Raw genomic sequence first — 17,106 nt, forward strand, 5'->3', positions numbered from 1 at the left:
GTAAACGCTCCTCATTTTCACCAAAATTCCTTTTGACCGAAGCAGATATGAGTGCGGGGGTGACCAGTGAACACACAAATGCCTCTTTGTTGGGATAAAGCCACATTGTGCATGTATGTCCAGAGCTGGATGCGCATGTGGTGTGGCTGAGGGGATGCAGGAGCTGATTTGCTTCCCCTGGGTCTGGATCTGCAATGTACTTTGCACCTTGAAACCTTGCATCCTTGAGAAGCAGGCTGAACTCTCCCTGAGCTCTCCCTCTGCCTGCCTGGAGGGGCTGTTATCACTGAAGGTGCTGGTGGATGTCTATCTGAATTGCCATCTCTATTTGGTCTTATCACTCCCAACTATATCAGAAATGTGTAAATAGAAGTCCACCACATGGACCAAATTCTCCTTTGCTTACACCATGAGCCACTTTTTCTCTTCTAATCCACAACTGGCTACTTTTTTTTTGCTTTGGTTCAGGGAAAAGAGCTGATGGCAAGTCTGTTTTTGTTCAACAGCACCCTTGTGCTGGTCCTTGGTTGCTCAGTCCCACAGCAAAAGGGATGAAAAGAAACATCACTGTAAATGGAAGATGGGGCTTTGAAGCTTGGAATGTTGTCCTGGCTGGATTGAGCTCTTAAAAAGCAACTTTTTCAGTGGAACAAGCTACTTTCAAATTGCTCTTGGGCTGTATTGCTCTACCTTCTCACTACCTCCACTAATATTTGGATAAAAGTTTTTTTTTTTTCTGTTCTGATCCCTTTTTCTTGCTGTCCTGGGATCCACATCAGGTTCCTGATATTTTACCTACAGTTGTGCCCTGCCCCTCAGGGGGACTGAAACATTTATTTGGAGCTTACAACACGAAGGCAGGGCTGCAGGAGAGCTCAGGAATGTCTGAGAGACGTGAATGTTTGTACAAACATTCCTCTTCCTACCAGTTAGCTGGGGTTTAGATAGGGATCTGCCATGCTGCGAATGTCATTACTGCACAGCTGCGGGAATTGTTATCCCAAGGTCTGATGACGAGAGCCGGTTTTGTGTTTGTCCCTGCTCGAATTAAAGCGGGGCTCGTTTCCAGCAGTGGTGGAGGTTAAGAGCAAGTATGCGCAGAAGGAGTCCTGATCTTTTGTTTCTTCTCTTCAGCCCCTTGCAATGCTTACAGTGAAGGTCAGAACACAGAAGAAAAGTGCTTTTTGGTTTTGAGTCGCAAAGAGGCAGCAACAGTTGAATTTTCCTAAGGGAGGAGCCCCGGGAGAGTTAAGAGCCTCAAAGATGAAGATACTATCTGTGATATCAAGTGCACAATAATCTTTGTGTTTTAGTGTTCCCTGAACCACAGGAGATTAAGTAAGAACACTGGGAAGCAATCTAGTATTTTTAAGTCAATAATGGTGCATACATACACGGGGATTTAGACACACATTTTCAGTTGCTGTAATGGGAGGAAGATAAAAAAAAAAGTAATTTGTGAAGCCTAGAGACACAGAATGGGTGAAGAGCCTCAGATTGTGTGATTTAGATAAAGACTCGCTGATGTCCTATTATATAATATAGCTAAGCACAGTCAATTTTTCTCAGACGTTTTCAGTCACTCTGCCTCATATTCTTTTTTCTTAGAGATGACACTTGGAAAGCAAGAGAGTCCTTTGTTTCCTAAGGGCTCATCTGCTCCTCTTGCGTGCTCGCCACTTGAGAGTGGTTTTTTCTTCATGTGCCATCATGTTTATTTCCCCAGCAACAGTGATTGCATCTCAAATATGATTTCAAAGAGGTTAAAAGCTTCCAGAACAAACATCCACTGCAGTTAAAGATGAGGCTAAAGTCTCCTTCCCCTCACTCCCAGATTTCTACCTAATACACACAATTGCAATTTAGGATTAACGGCTGTATTCCCTGTGTAATGGATTTTTAAAGCACTGAGGTTCTGGCGCTGATGTGTTCGGGCACACTCAAAGCATGGACTAATGGGACATAATTTTGCATTGATTCAGTGCAAAGTTCCTATCAATCTCTTATTCCTCAGTCTGCCTGCTATGCTTCCAGGTACACAGCAAAGCTACGCTTGCTGCCAATAGCCATGAATAAGGGGATTGGTTACAAACTCAAGAGAGAATATCCATCCAGGTGTGCTGTTCACTGGTGGGATACACGTCTATCAGCCAAACTGAGGGTAGAGGCAATGTGTGGCTCCCTGCCCCTATCTTGTATCTGGACAGTGTAAAGATTCTGAGTGTGCCAGAGCTTGGAAATGTTTCCAGCTTTGGCAGGAAAGGCTTTGCTTTTATATCCAACTCACTAGAGTTCAGGTCCCCACGGCTAATAACTCAGCTAGGAGCGTTCTTTGAAATGCCGTGTGTAATTCTCAATAATTCCTAGAACGGTGAACTGAAAGTGAAACAGGTACTGAGAAGGGAAACGCTATTGGAGGTTTAAAAAGATTAAAAGAATTTGGCTGACATAGTGTAACAAAATGAGGGTTGAGAGGGAATGTGATCATCCGTGAGTGTTTCAGGAAAGGTGTCAGTGCCATGCAGGAGCAAAATCCCCCAGCTATTCAAGTGTGTGAACTGTACTGGCACAAGAACAAATTGGTGTTAATAAGAAACGAACACATTTACACTGGAAAAGAGAACAGGTTTTTTAATGGTCAGAAAAGCAATATCTCTGTCAGGAGATGAAAGGCCAGAGATCCTATGCTGAGTTAAAGGAGAGCTTCATTGCTTTATGAGAAGTGATTAAGAGGGATTTGCCTGCAATAGCAGATACCAGTTTCAGTGAACACAAAGGGGTTTTGTCCTGAGTTCTCCTTTCCTTCTGCTTAAACATCTTTCTGTAGCCTGAAGGAATGAAGAAAGGCTGCAATACAGAGTTTTGCCCTCCCATTTTGGGTAGTGATCAAGGACAGCCACTCTCACAACATGGGGTGGGGTGCTTTTGGATAGCCTCCTTTGTGTCCCTCCTTGTTCCTCAGATACTCACATCAGGCTCAGACTGTATCTCATGCCTTGCTTATGGTTCACTGGTGGCTTCCTTTCTCTCTTTGCATCCTGTATGCCCAGTGTGTTTCATACACTTTGAGACAGCAGGCGAAGGTTCATGGGCTATGTAGGTTTGACCATCTCTTGTCATGGAAACTCCCTCCATTGACCTTTGGACGACCAATACACAGCCATGGGAAGAAAGGTCAACCAGCTTAAGACACATGTTACAGGGACTAGTTATAGCCAAGTTACTACCTTAATGACACAACTCTTACCTCTTTGTCCTCCCCAGAATACTGGAGGTGCAGATACAGCAAGAATGATGTTACATTTCTGGGAAAGGATTTTAGCAAATTCTTGGGCCCTACAAGTTGTTGGGCACTGTGGCTGGATCCAGCAAAACACAATACAACTATTTAGTGTCTTCTTCAGCAAAAGAATTAGAACCTCAGAAAAAAAAACTAGTAGCAAAAAAGTTCAAGGCAATTAACAAGAGATGACCTAAGTTATGAAACTCCCTGCTGCAGGATATTGTGGATGTTAAAAATCATTGAAGACCAATCCATGGAAGAAAAATAGACTGAGGGCTATTAAGATAATACTTTTGGGTCTGGAAGTCGCTAAGCTGCAAAATGCTGGAGGCTGAAAAGGTGTTATGGGTAGGTATCATTATGTACTGCACTTAGACAGGACTAGCAACTGCGAGGCACCTGGTTTGGCTGTTACAGAGACTAAATGTGGGGCTAAGTTGGATGGAGACTTTGGTGTTGCCCCGTACAGCTGGTCTTATGTTTTTGGTCTTTCTTCCAGCCTACTCCTCATAGGTGGAGGTAGCCCTCCACCATCTGCAGAACCTGGTTCACTGTCCATTCTTTCAAACAATGTCTGCGAAAGTCTTAGCTAAGCGACTTAGCAGAAGACTGATTAAAAAGATATGATGTCTGCAAAAGGCTGTCTCATTTCTTACCCGGAAGGTCTTTGTTCAAGTTTTGAGCAAGGCATGGGATTTTTTTGTTTCCAGAGACAGCTTGGTACTGAGCTAGCACTGACTTAGCCAGGTTACCTGAGCTGGTGGAAGGATGCAAGTACCATAGCAGGGCAAGGCATGGTTCCTTCTTTAGGATCACTATTTCCTCTGTCCTAGCTTGCCGGGAAGCAGCATGTTCTGCATATTAAGTATCAACATGGCACCAAATTTCATGCGCAGTTTTGATAAATAAAATCTGTGTTCTAAGCAACGGCATCCAGACAGAGCCCCTTTGTAAGAGTGAGACTTAGACCTAGTGTGCGTCTTTGGGAGAAATGCAGAATTCGTTTTGGGGAGGGAAACTGATACAAACAGCAGGCCATTTTCCTTTACAAAGGCTCTCTTTCAAAGCTGGTGCATGCAGCAGAACAAAGGCTGGCTCCATAATCTGTACTCAACAATAGCTTGGAATATTTGATAATTTGAGTATTGTACATGCGTACATCATGCTTGGCTGTAAATAAGTAGGGCCATGGCTGGATACACTGTGAGGATATAGTCAGCCTGTTTCCCATTACCATTCTGTTTTCAAGGAAATGATTATTTTGTGTCTCCACCTTCTCCTGGCCAAGCTAAATCCATCTTGTCCATCACCGAGGCCAAAGGGTCTCAATTTCAAACCCAATAACAAAGACACCAAATATTTTGCCACCATTTTAGAGAAAAATTCTTTATTGATGCCAAACTGGTTCATCACTTTTCTCTCCTATCCTTGTAGCTTTCGTGTCTCTTAATGAGCCTTTCTTGGCTGAATTCATGGCCAAAAAACAAGTAGCCCAAAAAGATCCTGGGCCTTACAGGTAACTTGAGGCCCATGCTATGGTAAATGTGTGGACTAACTCTCTGCACTTCTTTTCCTCGTGTGTAAAAGGAGGAAAATACAACTTCTAAAGCCTATCCTTAGATGGCTTTACTTGCTCAAGCGTGTAGAGCAGTGGTAGTATGCAGATTAGTGATAGTTTTTATAAGTTGTCCACAAAGTTCTGTGGGGAGATAACAAATTTGCTCAGTTAATTTTGTGGTTGTGCTCATAATGCAAGGAAAATTTGGGTTGCTGTACTGGAAACATAGAAAACCACTGGCTTAAAACACAGTGTGTTTGCAATGTAAACATTTGAGCCTTTGTAATATAATTTGCTGTAACTGGAGAACAAAGCAACCAAAGTGAGGCTCTTGCAAAATCATCAGTTATTTTACTGGGTGAAACAATTTTTACTTGGACATTTTGGTCACATTCAGTTCATTGATTAACATCAGGCAAGAGTTTTTGCAGTGGCAGTTGTCAGAGCTTGGCATGAATGACTTGTCTCCTGTGGCATAATGTCACATGGCATAACAACACATAAACATTTTCTAAGAATGCCAAAATTTTTGTCTATGTTTCAGTATTCAGGCCAAGAACACAAAGATCTGTTCCAGCAGAAGAGCTGATAACGTGTATGACTAAGTACATGGTGTTGCTTCTAAATACATAAACACTTGACTACTGTCAGCATTTACTCTGAGGCTTTGTGGCATTACTAAAAAATGAGGGGTTTTTTTTCTTCTTTTTTCCTAAGTATTTACTATTTGCATTCCTCAAATATTGTGAAGAAACGTGGTGATGAAGGGGCAGATTTTCTGTAGGACTTAACAGCCAGTCCATCCTTAGGATGGAGGTCTAGAAAAGTACAGGAAACCTATATAGGAAACTTCAGACTGTCCTTGGAAAATTGGTAGAAAAGAGTAACAGAGGATTTAATTAGCAGTCAAAGGTGTAAATATAGAAGGAAAAATCAATCAGCCTATAAGAGGAAGCTGCTTCCATGGATTAATGACTGCTTAAAGCGTATGAAGCAAAAAGTTTTCACAAGTGACAAAGGAATGGACTGATAAACTGCTACAGAGATTGATCTTGGGTTGCTTTTCTGTGTATTCATAACTGATCTGGAAGAGACGTGAATAAATAAATGACAGCAGTTCCTGATGATACAAAATTTACAGGGAATAATAAAAATTAAAACTGAAAGTAAAGATTAATAGAAGGATCTCATAATAGTTATTGGATGAATGGTAGAATAGCAGATGCAATTTGTGTACTTAAGGAAAACAAAATGATCCTAACCATGCACAGCGGTGAGGTCTAAAATTAGCTATTGCCAGTCAGAAAGAAGCGCTTAGACTCATCATGTATAACCGTATGAAAATGTCAACTCAATGCTCAGCAGAGAGAAAATGGCAAATCAGATGCTAGATATTGTTCAAATAGGAAAAGAACACAAAAGAGAAAACATAGCAAGCTACTGTAGAAATGTTTGGCACTCATGGCTGGGATCCTGCACACCCAGAGGAGTGCCTGCAGTCCTTAACTCCCTTGCTGAGAAAAAAAAAGCTGAAGTAGAAAGGATGTGGAGAAAGGCAACAGGAATGGTGAAAGGAATAGGAGTCTTCTCTTGAGAAGACTTTTTGCTGACTAGGAAGAGGGATGATTGAAAGGGTCTGTGGTTGAGGCTGCAATGTCAAGTGCAATGGAGAAGGTGAATAGAGAACAAAATTATTCACTTTTTTCCCCCAAATGAGAACCTGGGATCATAAAATGAACTCATTTTTTTTTCAGCAGTATAGTTTTTAAGCAAACAGAAGGAACTATTTCTTAAATTGTAGAGCTCACTGTTCTGGTGTAAATGCTGAAGAATAAAGGGCTTCAAAAAGTGGTTAGAGAAACTCAGGGGAGAAGAGGGCATTGAGGCTATTAATCATAAAGATCCAATACAAACTGTGGACCAAAAAGCCCATAAGGTGCATGTGGATTAGAAAAGTATTTGGATTAGCATGCCATGTCCTTATTGCCTAAGTGTTTACTGCTATGAGACACAGGATATTGTCCCATACCATGCCTCCCCATGCGCAGTTCTGCTTCTGTTCTTTGCAGTTAAGGTACCATTTAATGATTTGCTAACATTTTCAAAACATTTATCCCCTGCCACTGACGAATTTTGAGCTAATTGTGGTAGAGCGAAGCTGCTTTTTCAGAAACATCTGAAGATGGCAGTCACAAAGCTGATGCGACAGGGAGTTTCCATAGCTTGGTCTCGCTGCACAAAGGTTTGCTTCCTATGACTCACCCGCTGATGTGACTCGGTTACTCATCAGAAAACTGCTTGAAGACTAATTTTGAGTTGAATTTGATTAAGATCTGAACAGTGGAGCTGGGATAGAGGCTTCGAGCTGGGGTTAGCAGTAGGATGGGGTGAGGAGGGCCAACAGATTTCTGTGTTGTGCTGCTGCGAGCTTCTGCTTTCATAATAAACCCTTCCCTCCTTCCAGCCACACAACAGCTGCACTGAGCCCCAGGGGTTTGTGTTAACCTCAGAAACAGTGTATTTAGCCCTGGAGCCTGCTCAAGGGACCTGCCTGTGTTCTCAGCCACGTATGAACTGACATGTCCTCTCCCGTAGCCAGGTGGGCTGCATGAGGAATGTGCCACGTCTCCACCCCATGTTTATGGGACCAGGCAGCACAGCCAGCATGAGAAAGACTGTTATTTAACATTGCCATGGGCCAGCAGTAAATGCTTCTTTCGGTTGCAGGAGGAAACCAGAAAGGGAGCGGTGATTCACGGTGATCCTCTGAGTCATAAGGCTTGCAAGGATTGTCTTAGGGTAGGGCGGGATATACCCTACCCCTTACTTGATGGCAAGCCTTCAAGTCACTGTCTAGCTCTTGTTTCCCTGCTGTTATCAGTCTGTGCTGCCTCATGCTTGTTTCATTTGTACTGTATTGCCTTGCCCTTCACTCAACTGGTTGGATAAAGAGTGAAAATCACGTTCGTGTCCTTGGCGTTGTGCAGTGAATTGCTTCAGGCTGGACAAATCTGTGCTCTCCCTGCAAGGCCAGGCTCAGAATGAAGGGTGGGTGATTGCAGGGGGCTTTTGTCAGCAGCTGTAAAGCCAAAGCAGCACTGGTGCTTGTCTGCTTGGAGAAACTCGTTGCAGAGGCGATGAAAACCTATGGGCCTGGCCCTCTTGATCTCTTCTTCACAAAATTTTGTGCTCCCTGTCTCCTGGGTGTCCAGCAGACAGGGACCAGAGGGGACCTGAAGCTGGTGAAAACAGGAGGGAGAAGTGTGGCTGCAGAGGTTGGGGGAGCTTTGCCCCTTGCCTCGCCAGCGGCAGAAGATGGCCCAAGAGGGAAGGCTGGAAAGGCATGTCCAGTGTCGCTTTTCTGCGCTTGGGTCTCACACAGGTTTCAGAAGAATCACACCTGCTGAAGGATCGCAGGTGGGCTGGCAGCACCAGGCTTGCTTTCCCCAACAGGGCTTCTTGGTGCAGCTGAAATCAACACTAAAGATGGCTCATTTCAGGCTGACAAATCATGAGGACGGGCAGTCTATGTCATGGCTCCAGGTTGCACAGCACAGATCCTACAAACCACAGCAGTACTGGCTGTTCCTGTCTTCAGACCCATAACTCTTTCCCAGAACAGAGGAAGACCTGAATTCCAAAGGCCATCCTGTAGGAAGTGAGACCAGATCTTGCCGATGCTGCTGAAAGCTGCCGTGGACTCCCTGAATGTTCATGTAGCCCGGTGTTGCTGTAGCTGTGATGCTCTAAGGATGTGAGTAGTGTGGGACGTGCAGGGAGAGAGATCTTTTGTTATACTCACTTCAGTTTTCTTTTATTTACTAAGAAATCTGTGCAGGGCTTAGGAAAACTGGTATTTATATCTGTCATTGGCTTTTAAGAAGAGGAGTCCAAAAGCTTCAGCTTGGCATTATCTGACAAATTTGTAAGACAAAAGCTGAGGAAGTGTGTAGGTGTGGAGCTCTATTTTCCAGCACCATGAATGGAGCTGTAAATGGATGGGGAATGGATAGTCTCCTACCCGCATCAACAACTCCACCAGAAAAGGGCCTGTTTCTCCACTGAGCTCACCCTACTAGAGGTAGTTATGCCAGTGTAAGACACTACCAAGTCAGAACAGCAGATTTGTCTGATCTCACATGCTGAGCCTGGGAGTTACTCACCTGACAACTTCTTTCCACCCCCTCCCTGCAGATGCAGCGTGTTCATGGGCAGTGATGTACTGTGGTAGCTCCTCTGCGTTGGGATCTCATGTGTCTAGTGCAGATGCTCAGCTTGGTCTGTGAATTCCCCACAAAACGTGTAGAGGAGATCCCAGGTGGGAGGATGGAGGCAGGGTCCCTTACAAACACCTTGTAGTCATTTTCACTCCAGAAAGTCCAGACGAGTAAACATTAACCTTGAAGCGGTTTCTTGTAGAAACAGCATGCTGTTTGCCCTGAAAATGAAGAGCCTTTTCTCATTTCCAGAAGCAGTATGATAAATATTTTCGTTTCAATATGGTTGTTGTTGGGAATCACTTTCATTTAACTTCTTATCACAGTGACTTGGGGGCTAAGAATAACTAGAGTCTAGCAGCTCTTAGCTGGTGAGACATATATTTGGAGAACTGAGTTCAAACTTGCATTACTCATAAGTAAAGAAGCAAAAGCTTCTCCTACACTGAGCTCAGCTTCCTGTGGGCCTGAGAGGAGAAATATCAGTTTTCTTTTACCTCATCAAAATGAAGATCGTTAGGAACACACAACTGCTCCAGTCTCTTTGCACTGAAGGAGCTCGATAACAAGCACGATAGCGATAGCTGCCTTCAGCCGTCTGGTTGGAAATAGATGATATTTCCTGAGTAGCCACTGCTGGAGATACCCACACAAAGCTTATTAGTGAGGTACTGGCTTCTGTACAAGCTCTTTGCAGTTGGCAGGTTTGCAGTTCACTGGGGGCATGGCCTGATCCCCTGCTCAAGTGAGGCAGCTGGAGTCTTTCCCCAGCAAGGGCTACCTCAGACCCTTGGAGAGCCCCCGTACACCAATGCAGCAGTGTGCAAATCACACCTCAAATACTGTGTTCAGTTTTGGGCCCCTCACTACAAGAAGGATGTTGAGTTGCTGGAGCGTGTCCAGAGAAGGGCAACAAAGCTGGTGAGGGGTCTGGAGCCCAAGTCTTATGAGGAGCGGCTGAGGGAACTGGGATTGTTTAGACTGGAGAAGAGGAGGCTGAGGGGAGACCTCATCCCTCTCTACAACTTCCTGAAAGGGGATTGTAGGGAGGCAGATGTTGGTCACTTCTCCCAAACAACTTGTGGTAGGATAAGAGGAAATGGCCTCAAGTTGCGGCAAGGGGAGGTTTAGGTTGGACATTAGGAAACACTTCTTTACTGAAAGAGTGGTCAGGCACTGGAACAGGCTGCCCAAGGAAGTGGTGGAGTCACCATCCCTGGAAGTGTACAAAGAATGTATACACATAGCACTTCAGGACATGGTTTAGTAGGCATGGTGGTATTAGGTTGACAGTTGGACTTGACAATCTTGGAGGTCTTTTCCAAACTTAAAGATTCTATAATTCTAAAGGTGCTACACTGGCCAGCTTTTATCATCTAGCAGTGGTCAAGTGAGTTGTGAAGACACAGTGGGGCACTGTCCACAGAGCACAAGCCAGCTGAAGCCCGTGATCTGGTGGCTTGGCTGTGGGGTGAGCTGCTTCCTCAGATAGCTGGATTAAAGCTGGTGCAGGTCCCTGGGTTGATGTCTTGCCTCTGTTTTACAAGGATGATCTCCGTATTTGTATCTTCGATTGATTTTTTTAGGGAGCTTCTGATGGTCAGAGAAGGGAGATAAGGCAAAAGCTTTTCAGTTAGAGGAGCTCAGCAGGGGTCTGTGTGCTCTGGCTGCTCTGAGTACCCAGCATGGGGACAATGGGCTTTTGGCTGGATGGTGTTACGCATGCTCTGGAGCATTGCAGCTCAACCCTTTGCAAAGCCTTGCGACTGGCGGCAGAGGCTGTGCTTTCTGAAGGGGAACAGAGAGTCTTGCCTTTCCCCTGGGAGCAGATGAGGACAACACGGAAAGGTCCGGGTCGCCTGTAACGTGGGAGGCGAGCAGAAATGCCGGAGGAGTCAGGCACTTGGAATGGGAGGGGGCAGATAAAGCCTGTGGGACTGCCTGGGAGAAGCGGGAGGCAGCGTGGGAGGTTTTGCTGCCACGGCAGGGGCAGGGGAATTGTAGAGCGCTCCAGTTTTTGGCTTGGTAATGGAATTATGAACTTCAATACTTTTTGCTTTCTCCAGGCCAAAAAAAAGTTTATTTTTCCCTTTTTTTTTTTTTCTGAAATCCACATTTTAGTGTCAACAGGACACAGAAAAGAGGTTACTTAGCATCAAATGAAAAAAAGGAAGCAGAAGCAAGGATGTATGCTGAAGTGTCTGAAACATGGTATGAAATGAATGGCCAGTTGCTGTTTGGAGTTACAGCTGGGCAAAGGCAGTGTCATTGCACTGAGATTGATGAAGGTTATTAGATTTCTCTGCTGTAGATGAGATTATACCCTCTAGAAGCCAAAAAGGAAGCTGTGAATTTTGGCCACTTTTAGAATCACAAATCAGTATAGGGAGGAGGAAATTTGGGCTCTGATTAAAGACAGAGAATCTCAGAGCATCTGGGAGCAGGGACTCATGCAAAGCAGGACTCAGCTACACAACGTGCCCATGCCCTGGAGACACAGGTATGGCAGGATGCCCTTGAAATTGGAGCACGGCCAGCAAGCTGTGGAGCTCTTTGAGAGGGTGCAGGAAGGTACTGGTAGTGATCAAAAGCAGAGAGGACTAAGAAGGTTTTCAAAGTTTTAACCTTGCGTGGAGGCAGTGCTGTCACACTCTCTCCTGTAGCAGGTATTAGTGTGGTGCAGCCACTGGGGAATGATGGGGGCGACCAGGAGAGGCACATCTGGCCATACTTCTGTACCTGGATGGTGGTGTGACTCTGGTTTCAGAGCCCATTAGGTATCTAAAGACCTTTGGAGATGTGTGTCTTTGTCCCCATGCCCTTCCATCACATAGAGCCACCTTATTTGCCTGTGTAAAGTGCTTTGGGATCTGCTGGGCTGTTAAGCTCTGGGTTATGATCCCTACCAGCTTCACTGTGGGATGTGAAAGGGGCTTGTTCACAGACCGTGTGATCACTCCACTCAAGCCATCACTGGCCCTGGGAGGACCTGGGCATCCATATCTGCCAAACCAGGCACCGGGCACTGATGTAAAGCTCACAGAAGGTGATGCACTTTGTCTGGATAAATGACTGACTATTATTTCCAGGAAGACATGAAAGGGTTGCTGGCAGTTATGAATTAAGCGGCTATGGATTGTGGTATCAGGAGGCCTGAAAGGATGCCTGCATAATTTTTTTTTTTTTTCCCCTGACATTTAGTAAATACTAGCTGGGGAGAGCTTAAGCAATGCCTTCAGCCTCTGCATTGTGCAGGTCAGATATGGGGTCAGTGGAATCAGCAGAGACTCCACTAAATTCTGAGGATCAATCTGAAAGCGGCAGTAACTCCAGCCATTCTGGTTAGCCACAGGCCAGGTGGGAATTTCTTGCTGCTGATGGAAAAGGGAGCTTGGGAAGAGCTGGGGTATAATTTCTAGCTGAGATGCAAGCACATATGCTTCTTGTGTCTGTAACTGAATGTGAACTCGCTTCTTGAATGCATGCTGATTTAGAGGAAACAAGCCCCTCTTCTAGCTGTTCTCAATGAACAAGATGAAAACATGCCTTGCCAGCTGATTTAGCTCTCACATGAGGCTGGATGTGAGCAGGCAGCAGTGTCCTCTCTGCTTCCAGGTCTCCATGCTGCTGTGCCAAGCCCCACGAGTACCACAGGCAGCTGGGGAGCTGGGGGAACCTCAGGGCAGCCCCAGGGGCTGGGGAACGGAGCCCAGCGCCATGCCTGCAGGAGAGGCAGGCAGGAGGAAAATCCAGAACACTAAAATTGGGAGAAGATGGCTTGTGCCAGGCTTGTCGGGACAGCGGCCTGACTGGCAGCCATGCTCCTTCCTTGTCATCGTGGTTGTGGTGCAGGAGCCATTAACACTGCAAATGGACACTGAAGCAGTGAGACCTGGTCTGCAGTGCATGTGTCCAGGTGTGCAAGGGCTGCAGCTGTGGTCAGCACTATCACCCCAAAGTGATACAGGACAAACCAAACAGAGCCCTATTTCGTTCCTCCATTTGCTGAGAGAGGACTGAGTGAGGTCTCTAACTCTGGGGCAACAGCCAAAAAAGCACTCCTTTTCTCTGCCTCTGGCCCGCTGGGACAGCTCTCTGCAGGGCAGGCTGGGTTTCAGTTTGACTGTCTTCCCTAATATCCGTAGCGATGAGGCTGTGGACCCTGAGGAGACCAGGGCAGTGCCCAGAGGGACAGGACACCCAACCCTGCTTGCCAGCGAGTTGCCCAAATGCCTGCACTGAGGGAGAGGAGGATAGCCCTTGCAGCAGTGGTCAGGATGAACGCTGGACTAAAAGGGTCACTGTCTAAATCCCCCTGCTTGCATATAGGGTGCATACAGGGCTCCATGAGGAAGAAGGGGCCAGGACATTGTGTGCTGCAAGGAGAGACATGGCACTGGAGTCAGTTCAGGATTGCACCTTCTGCTGATTTTCTGTCATCAAGAAAAAACTCCACTTCCAAAATGTTCCTCCAGATCCTGCAAGTCATCTAAGTCCCCTTGTGGCCCCCAAGTCAGTAAAACACGTTGGCCTCAGCTTAACTTCAGTCTCATGGCTAATTGACATACCTGTGAGTGGGTGTGTTTTGCTGAAGGAAAGTAGCAACTGATTAAACTTTCTGAAATATGGCAGTTTGGCACAAACTGCGACATCTGGTAAACATCCTTCCAGAGACTTTACTAAGTAGTGTTGAAAAATTAGGACCTGCCTATATTAAGGGTGCCTCAACTTGTCCATCCCTTTTTTATGCCAATGAGCGGGATGCCTACATAATTTTCCATACTGCTGGTGTCCCTGTTGATGTAGCACAGCTCTCTCTCTGGGTACCACACTGGAGTATATCTTCCTCTCTCTCATTTGCAAAGGAAATATGTATTGCCCCCAGACTGCGAGATCGTGAAGTGGCTCGGGGCAGGCATGTAAAATGGCTCACAGATCATTGATTGCCACAGATGAGAAGAGAGCAATTACACTATTTACACCACAGTTGTTTTGTTTTACAGCCTAATACATGTTCATTCCCCTGTAACAAACTCCCAAAGAAAAAGCACCCGTTCATTGGTGTTACTCATCTGTATAATTAAACAGTAAGTACCTGATCTGTCAAATAAATGGAGGCTCATTCAGATTTTGCTTGCAATGTGTTTGCTCAGTGGAAGGGTGGAGCCCCTTAGCATTGGCACAGCTCCATTAAAATAATCTCTGTTAAAGTGATGAATGGAGGTCTAGATATTTACCCAGGCTGCACTTACGATGGGCAAGAGTGCTGATTTCAAACAATGCACTTGCTTAGGTTTTGGGCTATATTAACATCTCAGAGTTTTCCAGGTTGAGTGGGTTGAGCATTCAGAAAAAAAAGAGAACCAAGTATATCCCCCATCTCCAAACCCTTTCCCAGGGTACTGGAGAACAAGTGAGGATAACCTCTTCCCTTCTTAAATCATAACTTGACAGTTTCAAAATGGGCATGTCTTTTAACAGCTCTTTACCATCTATATCCTTTGCTCTTGGATTGTGCATGGGGAGTGAATGACACTTATCATACCAGATGGCACTGCTATTTGATTTTCTGGTTTATAATTGACTTGCGTTTCCTAGTTGCCATGTGCTCTTCACTCTTTCCAGGGAAATGACACAGTGGAGCCATGTGGACACAGCTCTGTTCCAGATCACCCTGTCTGTGAAACGACCCTGTGGCAGACTGCGTTGTCCTGCTCTGATCATGTCTTTGTGGCTTCATTTGAATCCCAAGGAGATGCAGCTATGAAGCTCTGATCCTTGCTAGCCTGGCTTGCAGGGGCTGATCTTTGAGTGTTGTACACACTTTGCCTGCCTGCGTTGCATTCCTTTAGGTGGTCTGCAAGGCTCAGTGTCTGCATCCCTAACTGAGACTCAGATCACTTTTAAGCAAGGCTTGTGCACTTATTCTGCCTCTTTTCCAGCCATTTGGATGCCAATGAGTTCATCACGACCATGTGAGACTGTAGACTCCTAATAATGACCAGAGCAGTGCTCCTCTACACTGCTTTGTCCAACCACTGCTGCCTGTGTCTACCTTTTCTGCATTTCATCCTGTTGCTTGATTTCACCAGACCAAATCCCCCGAAGGGACACAAATCAGGCTATGCTGAAGAATGTTTGCAATGTCAGAAGACCAAGCTTTCAGTGGAGATGCTTTGTAAGAGCCTTCGAAGGGAGGCTTACAGAACAGGCAATGTCTGCCAGATACAAGGGATGTGCCTTTTGGGGACAACCAGAGCAGGAGCTGTGAGTACTGCATTTGTCACTTCACATTTGTCCAGAAAGACTAAATGAACATGCACTGAAACCTGGATGTTTGGAAAATAATGTTTCCCTCCTAGAATATGACGACAGGCATATTCCAGTTTTTTTTTTTCAGAGTCCTCACTTGTTGCTGCTCAAGCTTCAGACTATTTTTTGTGTTTGGGCACTGACAGTGCAAATGCCCTTGTCAAGGCTCAAAGAAAAGCCTGTAGATCTGCGCTGAGTTCTGCTCTGGGCCACGTGTTGGTGGTTCTGGTGGCCAGCCATCTCTCTGAGTCAGCCTGCTGACAACACACCACATTCCTATTGCATGGTTCTGGTTTCACTTGTTGGATTTTTAAAATAAATATTTTTTTTGAGAATTACATATCTACTTCTGTTTTCTTTTATGGCTTTTCGAGAAGTGAAACCTTCAAATTGAATGTTCTTCCTGTGCAGGCAGCCCTGGGGACAATGGGTATTGACTTGAAACAGGTATGAATCAGATCTGCTCTGCAGTCCTGTTAACTTAGAAAGAGGAACTAAAGCCATCTGAGATCGACCAGTCCTCCCTACCTTACCCATACACATCCCCCAAACTCTCCCCCAATTAGGTGCAGTTACCCTTAGTACAACAAATATGCATATTTCCATAAGGAGGTATTTTACATGTGTATATCTCTTTATGTTTCTATCTTTTCTACCAGAACTTGATTGGCAGCAACAAGGCATGTGCTCAGCTTTTAGATTAGATTCCTAATAAAACATTGGCTTGGGTGCCCAGCTGGGGCAACCTAAACTTTCAGTTGCCTGGGGAGATGTTTTTCCTACTCGGAAATGTGGATTAGTTGGGTAAATAAACTGTATTTTGCTGCAGGGGGAAAATAAAAAATCTAGTAGCTCACTGTTCTTGCTAATGGCTCCCACTTTGTAGACTTTCTTCACTCTTTGCTGCTTTGGCACCCCAAACCTCCCAGAGTTGCTTTAAGTGAGGGTGACAGCTCACCACAAGTGCTTGGGCAATTAATTCAGATTCACCCCTCTGCCTGCAGTAATAAAATTTCCCCAGCTTTCTGCCATGTCTCCTCTTTGAATAGAAATACCTCCTAAATGTACGGAGATTCTAGAAGTTTCAGGTCTTTAATCTCCTTCCTTTCTTCCAGATGCCCTCAGAACCTCCTGCCAATTTTTTTTTTTTTTTTTTTTTGCCAGGAACTTAGGTTTCATCCAACCGTCGGTATCTGCAGCCTCAATTAGGGTTTAAGAAGCTCTGAGGGTAAGCAAAGGACAGTGCTGGGGTAAGTCTGGTGACCTTGACGCTTTCCCCAGGGAAGCAAGAAACCCATTCAGAGTAAGGGCAAGACCTCACTGGCGTTAACGTTGCAAGGTCAGCCTAGAGCTCCTTTTTTTACTGATTTTTCCCTTAATAACCTAGGCCACTCTGTGGTCAACTTGTGAGTCTGGGAGCTTAATTTAGGCTGAAAATCCCTCTGGGCTGCAGGTTGCTTAGAGTGAGGGAGTGCAATGACGAGTGAAGAAAGGCTGTACGGGTGGGAAGGTTTGGAGATTAAAGCCTCTCATTTTGGGGTTTCCAGTAAAAGATGCTCAGAGGTAGCTGTCTGCAAGGGCTCTGCTGTGGAAAGTGTGTTGGTGCTCCCAGGACAGCCTGCCTGGCTGCCAGCTGGGCTCCTTGGCACTGCTGCAGAGCACAGCTGGGAGCGTTCGGCTCTTCTGCCCATCAGGCTCCAGGGTCCCCAGGCAGCACCTGGAAAAGAAGGGATGTG

The sequence above is a fragment of the Chlamydotis macqueenii genome, chromosome 5 (assembly GCF_036417535.1).
Source record: "Chlamydotis macqueenii isolate bChlMac1 chromosome 5, bChlMac1.mat, whole genome shotgun sequence".
Taxonomy (NCBI): domain Eukaryota; kingdom Metazoa; phylum Chordata; class Aves; order Otidiformes; family Otididae; genus Chlamydotis; species Chlamydotis macqueenii.